Raw genomic sequence first — 9,224 nt, forward strand, 5'->3', positions numbered from 1 at the left:
CGATTAGATGGTTAACATATCACTTTTATACAATTATCAAACGCATTCTCTGACAATTTCAAATACTTCCTTACTTCCGTAAATTATTAAAATTTTATGTTAATCGAATAACGAGTAAAAATTATTATTCGTAAAATGAATAAAATATTTTTAAAACCAGACATTTTTTTAATAATTTGTAAACAATGAATAACAATCTATATATGTATTAATAATATATAGGTGTAAATAATAACAAATTAGAGCATTTTAATTATAAGTCTATACTTATCAAAATTTTAAACATAGTTAAGCTTAATCAATGTTTAAATATTTTTCTATGAAAAAAACATATTTAAATATTATGCCTTAATTATGTTTAAAATTTAGATAAGCCTAAGTCTCGTTAAATAGTTTATGAAATAACTGTTGATTGAAAAACTTTAGATTCCAAATTATTTTAAAATTCATATAAGGCTTTCAGCAAAATGTTAAGATTGTTTTGATTGTTTATTATTAATTGGGTATCGTTCTACACCCAGAGAAAAAATATTGTACAACAATATTTTTTCTCTACCAACATTTAATTTTTAAAAGTTTTTTAACAACATTATGGTCACTGTAATTATGTATATTAATTACAGTGACCATATGGGAACAAAACATTGTGCGGCTCAGATACACTTGCTTCCTGGTAGAAATAGAGGCTTTGGCACAGATTGCTAGAAGTTGAACGATTGTCTCAGTTATCAAGATATATCAATAACCACCACCGTATCAGCCAGATACTAAAGAAATTTCGGACTAGCCGGGATCGATTGTCGTTTCCACAATTACCATGAATATATAATCCAAAAATAACAGCCGTTACGACTCGGAAATCCTCGTTGCAGACGCTCATTGAGAATTCCGTTACATGCGTATAGATTATCAGGAATATCAAAAATAATCACTACCTACTAGTATCATTAATATCTAACTGCTTTTAATAAGAGGACAATGATTCTATTTGAATCACTGAATGAACAAATGAAACCAGTGAATGGAGAAATTATGAAAACACTTCAAAAGAAAGTTGCGTGGACAATTTTATTATGCACAGTAGTATTAATGCCTTAAATTTGTAATATTTAAAAATTTAAAAATCTGGACCAATTACAATACTCATTTTATACTTTTGTTATTAATTGTTATTGTTAAAAATGTAAAAGGAAATGCATTAAAAACAGACAATACTGATAGTTAAAATTATTATCAACTTTAAAATACACTCTACATGAAATATTTGGTCTGCTACATTATGCCTCCCATATAATATATATATATGTAAAATATTTTAAAAGCTGTCACTTTTTGAAATGAACATTGTTAAAAGTAGCAATTTAATTGAATATTCTTAAACTGTGGCTTATCATGTTTTTAAACTAAGCACAGCAATTCTAAACTTCTACACAATTTGTATAAAGTTTTCAAACGCAATAATTATAACACTCCAAACAGTCTATGTCACCAACTATTTATATGAAAAAATAAACGAATAAATATTCAACTCATTTCATAATGACACAATAATTAAGCAGCTCGCGCGGCTTATCAGTTGAGTATTGAAAATACAACAAACAAGTGTAAGAAGAAATCAGTGCAATCAGTTGGATTTATACGTTTCGCCAGAGATCAACAAATGTTTATAAAAATTTTATTAATATTAATAATTTGCGCATTGTTAAAAGCCAATGAACTAGATTACAACAACAATAATATCAATAAACATTATAATTATAGCAACAACAATAATAACAACAGCAATAATAACTATATAACAAATACAACACAATTAAATACAAAACTCACAAATAATTTGAATGAAACATTGAATATTGAATCAAACACAAATCCACAAGAAGTGAGTAAATTGCAATTAAAACCAATTTAAAAAGAAATTTTAAAAAATATTTAAACTATTAAATAAAAACTTATCTCTCAAATAGAATCGCCGACGAAATAAATCAATATTTATACCGCCTCCCCGTCAAGCAGCCAATTGTGGTTTCAAACACAATGGAAAATTATTAAAGTGCTGATATTTCCTGTGTCAAGTAACAGTTTTTTTTTTAAATTAAAAAAAGAAGAAAACTTTCATTGTTATTAAATTGAGAAGAACAAAGACAATGTATTTATTTAATGTGAAATTATTTATTTTAATTTATATTTTATTGCAATTTTCCATGGCCAGTGAGGAAAATTTGGACACAAATGCATCCCATGATTTTAATGTAAATATAATAAAATGATGAAATAATTGCTTTGTTCAAGTAATACTTGGTCAGATTTATAGAAAATATTCCACAACTTAAATTTCTTTTATAATTTTCTATTGTTTAATCAGTAAATCTGACAAGTACTTGAGCATATTGTAATAATAATAAATAATAAATTGTCGTTTTTTAAGGATACATCATCGGAATTAGTTTACTTCATAGCCCAAGCACCCCGCAGAAGTGACAAGAATTGTGGTTTTAAACACAATGGAAAGCCTATACCCTGCTCCAGCGATAAGTTATTGTGAATTTAGTTTGAAATTATGATTAATAAATGTCAATAAATGAATTTGTTTAATATTTGTTTATATAAAAATATCTGTTAAAGAAAAAAAATATCTGCAAAATGTCAGATCCAATATAGGCTCATCGTTTTTAAGATCCTGGATCCTTTAATATGGGAAATATATGTATATAACCATGTCTGTATGTGGGTTTAATCATATCTCCGAATGTCCCAGTTTTCTGACGAAAATCATGTGTCAATATATCCGACTTGAAGATCCCCAAATCGATCCAGGTATTGGACGATAGAAGAACGGCAACAGTAATTCGGGAGCCTTCTTGATATACAGATACTGTGACCCCTGGAGTTTACTCCATCACCGACATTATCGTGCAAATTAGAGCCATCTATGTAAAAGTTAACGCACTAGGTGTTAAAAGAGTATTGGAACCAAAAAACAAAAATTAATTTAATGAAATTTAATAAAACTGATTACGCAGCTCGATAGACAACAAAATTCTGAATCACATTGGGAATTTTCAAGACATTATCTTGAGATTTGTAGTTTTGAGACACTGTCAAAGTCAGGAAAGTGATTTATTCGATTTTAAGAGGTTTATAATATTTTTTGTGGATAAGCGAATAGAAGTTCAACATTATTTTTTTTTGAAAAGACTTGATCTACACACAGCCTCAAAAGTGAGTAAACACCCGCGAATTTTTTGATTTTTTTAGGATCACGAAAATCATTATAGTCAGACTTAAATCTTTTTTTTTCACAACCGAATCTATTATTCAACTCAATCTCCAACAAACCCAAACATTAAAATTTTAATCGATGAATAAATTTTAGGATTTTCCTTATCTTAAAAAAATCAAATATTTTTTGGTGTATACTCACTTTTGAGGCTCACTGTAGGTGTTGCTCAATATTTAGATTCTGAAAATCAGTGGTGCCTCAAAAAAAAGTGTCGTCAGTTTTTGACCAATAGCTAATTCATACTTCGAGATACCGCTTAACTATATATGGCAATAATATAGCTAAGAGTCCACCAAATAAATTTTGTTTAAATTCGTTAAATTTAATTTAGCTTTTAGAGTAATTGACGTCCGAAAAAACTATAAAATTATTTAATTTTACTAAAATATTAATCTGCAAATCCTAAGGTTTTCACCAATATCAAATACTTATATCAACATCTTATATTTACTCTTCAGAAGCTCTGCAAACCTTGCCTCCTTTAAAAAATGTTAACGTTTTTTCATATATTGCTGCATGTCGATCTTGCGTAACAAGATGAACCCAGATAATGATTTGTCCATTCTTCGCTATTCTTCGATACAATTTTAACAAAAAATCTTTGCTTTAGAAAACTAAAATTTTTAAGGTACAAAGTGATTTTTGTGAGCTAGAGTGCCTAGACACATTCAGATTTCATTGATATGTTCATAAGAGTTGTTCAACTTTTCTAAATATTGTTAGTGGGAAATAGGGCTCCCTAAAAAAAAAATGTTCTTTGTTGTTATTTTTTTCAAAATAAAATTTGTTTGGTGGACTCTTAGCTATAATATTGCCATACACAGAGCAACAAAATCGAAAAAAATTTAGAGGCTTTTTAAACCACTACATAATTTTGATGTATTGTGGTTCCAGTAGTACAAATATGGTCCAAATTTTAAATTCTATGAAGAATTTTTTTTTTTTGAAAAAAATTTTTTTTTTATAAAATTGTGAATTTTTTTTATATGTTTCTCCTCATAATATATGATAACTCAAAAAGGGTTAGTCCGATATTATTAAAATAAACTTAGACAAGTTTAGATTTACATAGCCTTTAACCCGTTTATATATTGCATTTTAATCTGCTCAGTAGTTTCGGAGTTATAATAACAAATTGAAGCAAAAAATATATTTTTTATGTGAAAATAGTAAATTTTTTTGTTTTAAAAAAATCATGAAAAATTGAAAACGGCAGAAATTGTTCAGGTTTATTACTTTGTCATAAAGCCGCATATAATAGCAACAAAATGAGATATCGGTTATAAAAATCGATCATTTCTTTTTGAATTTATTCACAATTAAGTGAATTCGCTCATTTTCACAAAATTTAACTTTTTTGTTTGATATACATAAAATTGAGTAGTTAATGTTCTTCTTTCGATTGATTGAATTTAGAAAACATTTTCCCCATCCTATGTACAAATTTTCACATATATATTGCGTTTCAATCGCCTTAGTAGTTTCGGAGTTATAATAACAAATTTAAGCAAAAAATAAATTTTTTATGTGAAAATATCAAATTTTTTTTGTTTTTAAAAATCATTAAAAATCGAAAGCGGCAGAAATTGTTTAGATTTGTTGCTTTATCGCATAGCTACATGTAATAGGAACAAAATGAGATATCGATCATAAAAATCGATGGATTATTTTCGAATTTATTCAGAATTAAGTGAATTCGCTTATTTTCAGAAAATTGTATGTGCGTACCAGCGTGCACTTTGAGTATACATTTTACATGTGAGGAGCCGCAGACCAAAGGTACTTTTTCGCATCTTTTAAAAAATTGTTTTTTTTTTTTGGTATTTTTATAATATTTGGTTTGAAATCTTCTAGAAACAATCAAGTCAGCACAATTTTTTTAATTTTTTTACTAAGTAAATGAGCTCTAAAAAAAATGTGTACTTAGTAAAACGTACACACTAGTAAAAAACGACAAAAAAATGTGTAATTTGTTTATGTATTAGATCAGGATTAAAAACATTCATTTAAAATTTTATCGTTAAAAAAACTTACTTTTTTTCTTTATTTTTTAACAAAAGGTTCTTTTTCCAATATTAAAATGGTTTTATATCAAACATCCTTAACATTTAAAGTGGTGACTTATGGCAGTTAGATGTTTCCATTGATAAGTAAGAAACTTGTTACCATTTCCAGGTTCATGCTGTTTTTTAAGGGGGCAAAATAAATAAAACTCATTTTCCCAAAAATTTTAAATGTGCGAAAAGGTACCTTTTGTTCTGCTGCTCCTCATATGTAAGTGCAATTTCGAGGGCATATTTGTATGTAGGCTACGTGAAGTAATGAACCGATTTTATCCAAAATCAATAGATTTCGTCCTTGGATAATAAAACCCAAAAAATTAACAAAAAAACTCAAACTTTTAATTCAAAAAACACTTTTAATAATTGTTGTACTGTGTACTTCTACATTCAATACAATTTATCCTAGTAGTAGGAGTTATACATAGATTTGTATGTTTTCCATCACGTGGCTCACATTAATTTTGTGAAATATTAAATCCTCCTTCATGATATTAACACTATAATTTAGTTTTATCGATCTAGCAGTATAGGAGATACATATTCATTATAATTGTATTTGTAAGTTGAATCTTCCAGTTGTCAACTGTACATTGCTACGACAAAGCTCCTATAACTGAACTCACATAAAACTGCTGCTCCTAATTCAAGATTATTTGCACTCTCAACAATATAATGAACAGACAGATTTGTATATTCATTCACAATTTGTAATTATGTACATTAAATTTTATTTAAAAACATTACTGATATGTTTTTTGTTTACAGTTGAACATGTTTTTTTTAATAATTCTAGAATATAAAATAACACATTAAAACTTCAAGAAAAAATAAATAGGCTTAACACAAAACTAAAACAAAAAAAAGAGAGATTGAAAATTATTCTTTACTTTACATCGCATCACATAAAGTTGCAGTTGCAAATTGTTGCTTGCTTATCTGTTCAGTTGAAGGCTGCCTTTAAAACTTTATGGATCAGTAATTGTTGTTTGTCTTCGGCTTCACTAAAACACTAAAGCAAATTGAATCGAAACAGAATATAACAGAAACTGAAATTATCATGGATTTATTTAAAATCTTAATAATATTTACATGCTTCCTGTTAATTGTGATCGCGGCTCAGGGGAATACAATTAATACGGAATTTGTTAAAATTAATAGACGATCACAGGTGAGAAATCGAAATGTCAAAAACAGTGAAAAGAAGAAATGTGTTATACAGTTATACATAATAATTAATAGTGGCAACGGGTGAAGTCCATAATTATTTGTAAATTTTATTATTATTAATAATAAAAAATACATATGTATGTATGTATTTCATATGTTTGTTAAAATAAATCATAATCGATTATAGATTATTTTTAAAACAAAACTATTTATTTTAAATTAAATTTCATTCTTACAGACAGTGCAGAAAACTCGCAAATTAAGCCCCATGATTTTAACCGTACGACATCGTTATATCTACTGTGGTGTGACCCACAAAGGCAAACCTCGACGTTGTTTTAAAAATACAAATTAATTTCTTAACGTTTAGTTTTAGTTTAGTATGTAGATATGTAGTATAAGAATAAAAATAACAATAATGAATAAAAATATAAAAAAATACTTAATAATTAGTAGTTAAGCAGGAAATTGTGGTTACTCGAAACTCAACTTCAATATGGGCAATTCCATATCATCGTACATGCCATTTGTACGCCTATAGAGTGGAATTAGGGTTTTTATCCCGGGAATTCCCGGTACAAATTTCCCGGGAATTTTGCCAATTTTTCACTACCCGATTCCCGGGATTTTTAGTCGGGAATCCCGGGAATTAAAAACTGACGAAAATACATAGAAACAAGTTAGAGCTCTATTTTTTCACCAAAAAATATATCTCGGCATTAATAGACCCTTATTGTTATTTATTTGGGGTTTTTCGTATGAAAATTTAAAATTTATAGAATTTATTTAAAATTTAAATTCTTCTTAAAATCAATAACAAAATAGCTTAAAAAATTTATTAAATGATTAAATTGTTCTTCAATTCAAATCTATTACAAAAAGGCTTAAGACAATTTTTTCGATTAATTTTGTAAATGATTTGATTTAACAAAAATTTAATCATTAAAAGTTTGAATAAATCCTGTTACTAATTAACTTTAAAATTAATTCAGTTTAAACAAAGGCTTTCGAATGAATCTAAAAAATTAAATATTAGGAGTGGATTTATGGAATGAGAGGCTGATATCCTTTAATTACGGATTAAGATTTTAGTGATTTAAGCACAAATTTTATTAATTAATTCGAAGCTCTGATATTTAATAATTATAACACTAAGTTTTTATATGAAAATTGGCTAAAATATTCCTAATTTACAGTATCATTATATATTTCGGGAATAGCCGGGTACCCGGGAATGTAGAAAAAAATTTCCCGATTCCCGGGAATCAAAAAAGGTCGGGAAATTAAAAACCCTAAGTGGAATGATCGTTCGATTAATCGAATAATTTCTTACGAATAATTATTCGAACAATTTAATAGCCATTTTCGAATAACGAATAATTCGAACAATTTTATGTTGAATAATCGAAGAAAACGAATAAATGTTCATATATATTTAAATTTATTAAATTGCTTAAAATTTTTCATAATTCCAAATTTAAATAAGTAATAATGATTCACAAACATTGCACGGTGGTAAATTCCGGCCAAAAATGTTTTTTTTTTTTTTTTTAATTTTTATAAAATTTTGATGGTAAATTTATCCTAACACTTCAAAATATACAGTATCATTGTTATTTTGATTATAAAGTAGCTATATGGTTATTTATAGTGCTGTAAAGTCAAAGGTTTTTCTTGTCATTTTAATATATGAAAATTTTGATTTTTTTTACATTTGAATCGAAGTTGGCTGTGCTTTTTTCTTTATGTTTTTTTTTGCAAATTAGCACATGTTTTTAAAAAACAGTTAGCAGTTAACTATTCCACGTGTTTATTACGGAGTTTTTGCGTGTTGGTTTTTTATAAAAGTGAAGTGATTGGGAACTGGTTTGAAATCTATATAAACTAAATAAAAAAAAGTTTGAAAGGCCATAAAAAATTAAAAGAGGCTATTAGAGCTTAAGTGTAAATTACATCTAATACTGTAAAGTGTCAAAAGTAAGTACCATAAATTTCAGCTGCAATTATTTGCCATTCCATTAACCAGAACGATTTCAGTGCCTTCATCTTTTACAAATGGCGAACTTTTTGAAATATTTCAACTTAACCAAAATAGAAATTGGGATGAGATATTAATAATAATTTTGAAATATATAGAAGAACGTTCAAAAAAAATATTGAAAGAAGATGAAATAAAAAGAAAAATTGCTGGTTTAATAAGCACCGGCCGAAAGAAATGGAATACATGCAAACGATGTAGGAACGCGTTTGAAAGCCGTGAATCGGTATGGTTGAAATTAAATTTTAATTACTTAGAATGCGAAGACTGTGTAAGTTTTATAAGAAATATGTATATGATTAAAACTAACAATAAACAATATTTTTTTTACAACAAAGGATACCGGGACTAGTAAACAGTTAAATAGAGGAAGACCTGCAATGTCTTTTAAAGAATGTTCAGAAAGAAGCAAAAGACGAAAAATTACAGAAATCTGCACATCATATGATGCATCTTTACTGCATAAGGCATCTGAAAAGCTCAGTAAAACAAAATGTTGTGCGTTAGATAAAGACTATCTATTATTTAATGGCGCCCTAGCAATGTTTATGGATTTGCAGCTGTCAAAATCAAAATACGAAAGTTTAAGATCGTATAATGAGTTGTTGTTAGGAACAAAATATTATCCTTCATATCCTCAAGTATTGGAACGTAAAAAAGATTGTTACCCCGA

General features: G+C 27.3%; 2 long non-coding RNA genes across 2 annotated transcripts; both read left to right on the plus strand.

Moving 5' to 3' along the window:
- The first annotated feature begins 1,573 nt into the window (after positions 1 to 1,573).
- Positions 1,574 to 2,586, plus strand: LOC135954334 (uncharacterized). The gene is made up of 3 exons (XR_010576251.1): positions 1,574 to 1,882; positions 1,968 to 2,252; positions 2,429 to 2,586. It is a non-coding gene; the product is annotated as an uncharacterized LOC135954334 (long non-coding RNA).
- Positions 2,587 to 6,267: 3,681 nt separating this feature from the next.
- LOC135954382 (uncharacterized) lies at positions 6,268 to 6,954 on the plus strand. The gene is made up of 2 exons (XR_010576256.1): positions 6,268 to 6,514; positions 6,752 to 6,954. It is a non-coding gene; the product is annotated as an uncharacterized LOC135954382 (long non-coding RNA).
- The last annotated feature ends 2,270 nt before the right edge of the window (positions 6,955 to 9,224 follow it).

The sequence above is a fragment of the Calliphora vicina genome, chromosome 1, assembly GCF_958450345.1.
Source record: "Calliphora vicina chromosome 1, idCalVici1.1, whole genome shotgun sequence".
Lineage (NCBI taxonomy): Eukaryota > Metazoa > Arthropoda > Insecta > Diptera > Calliphoridae > Calliphora > Calliphora vicina.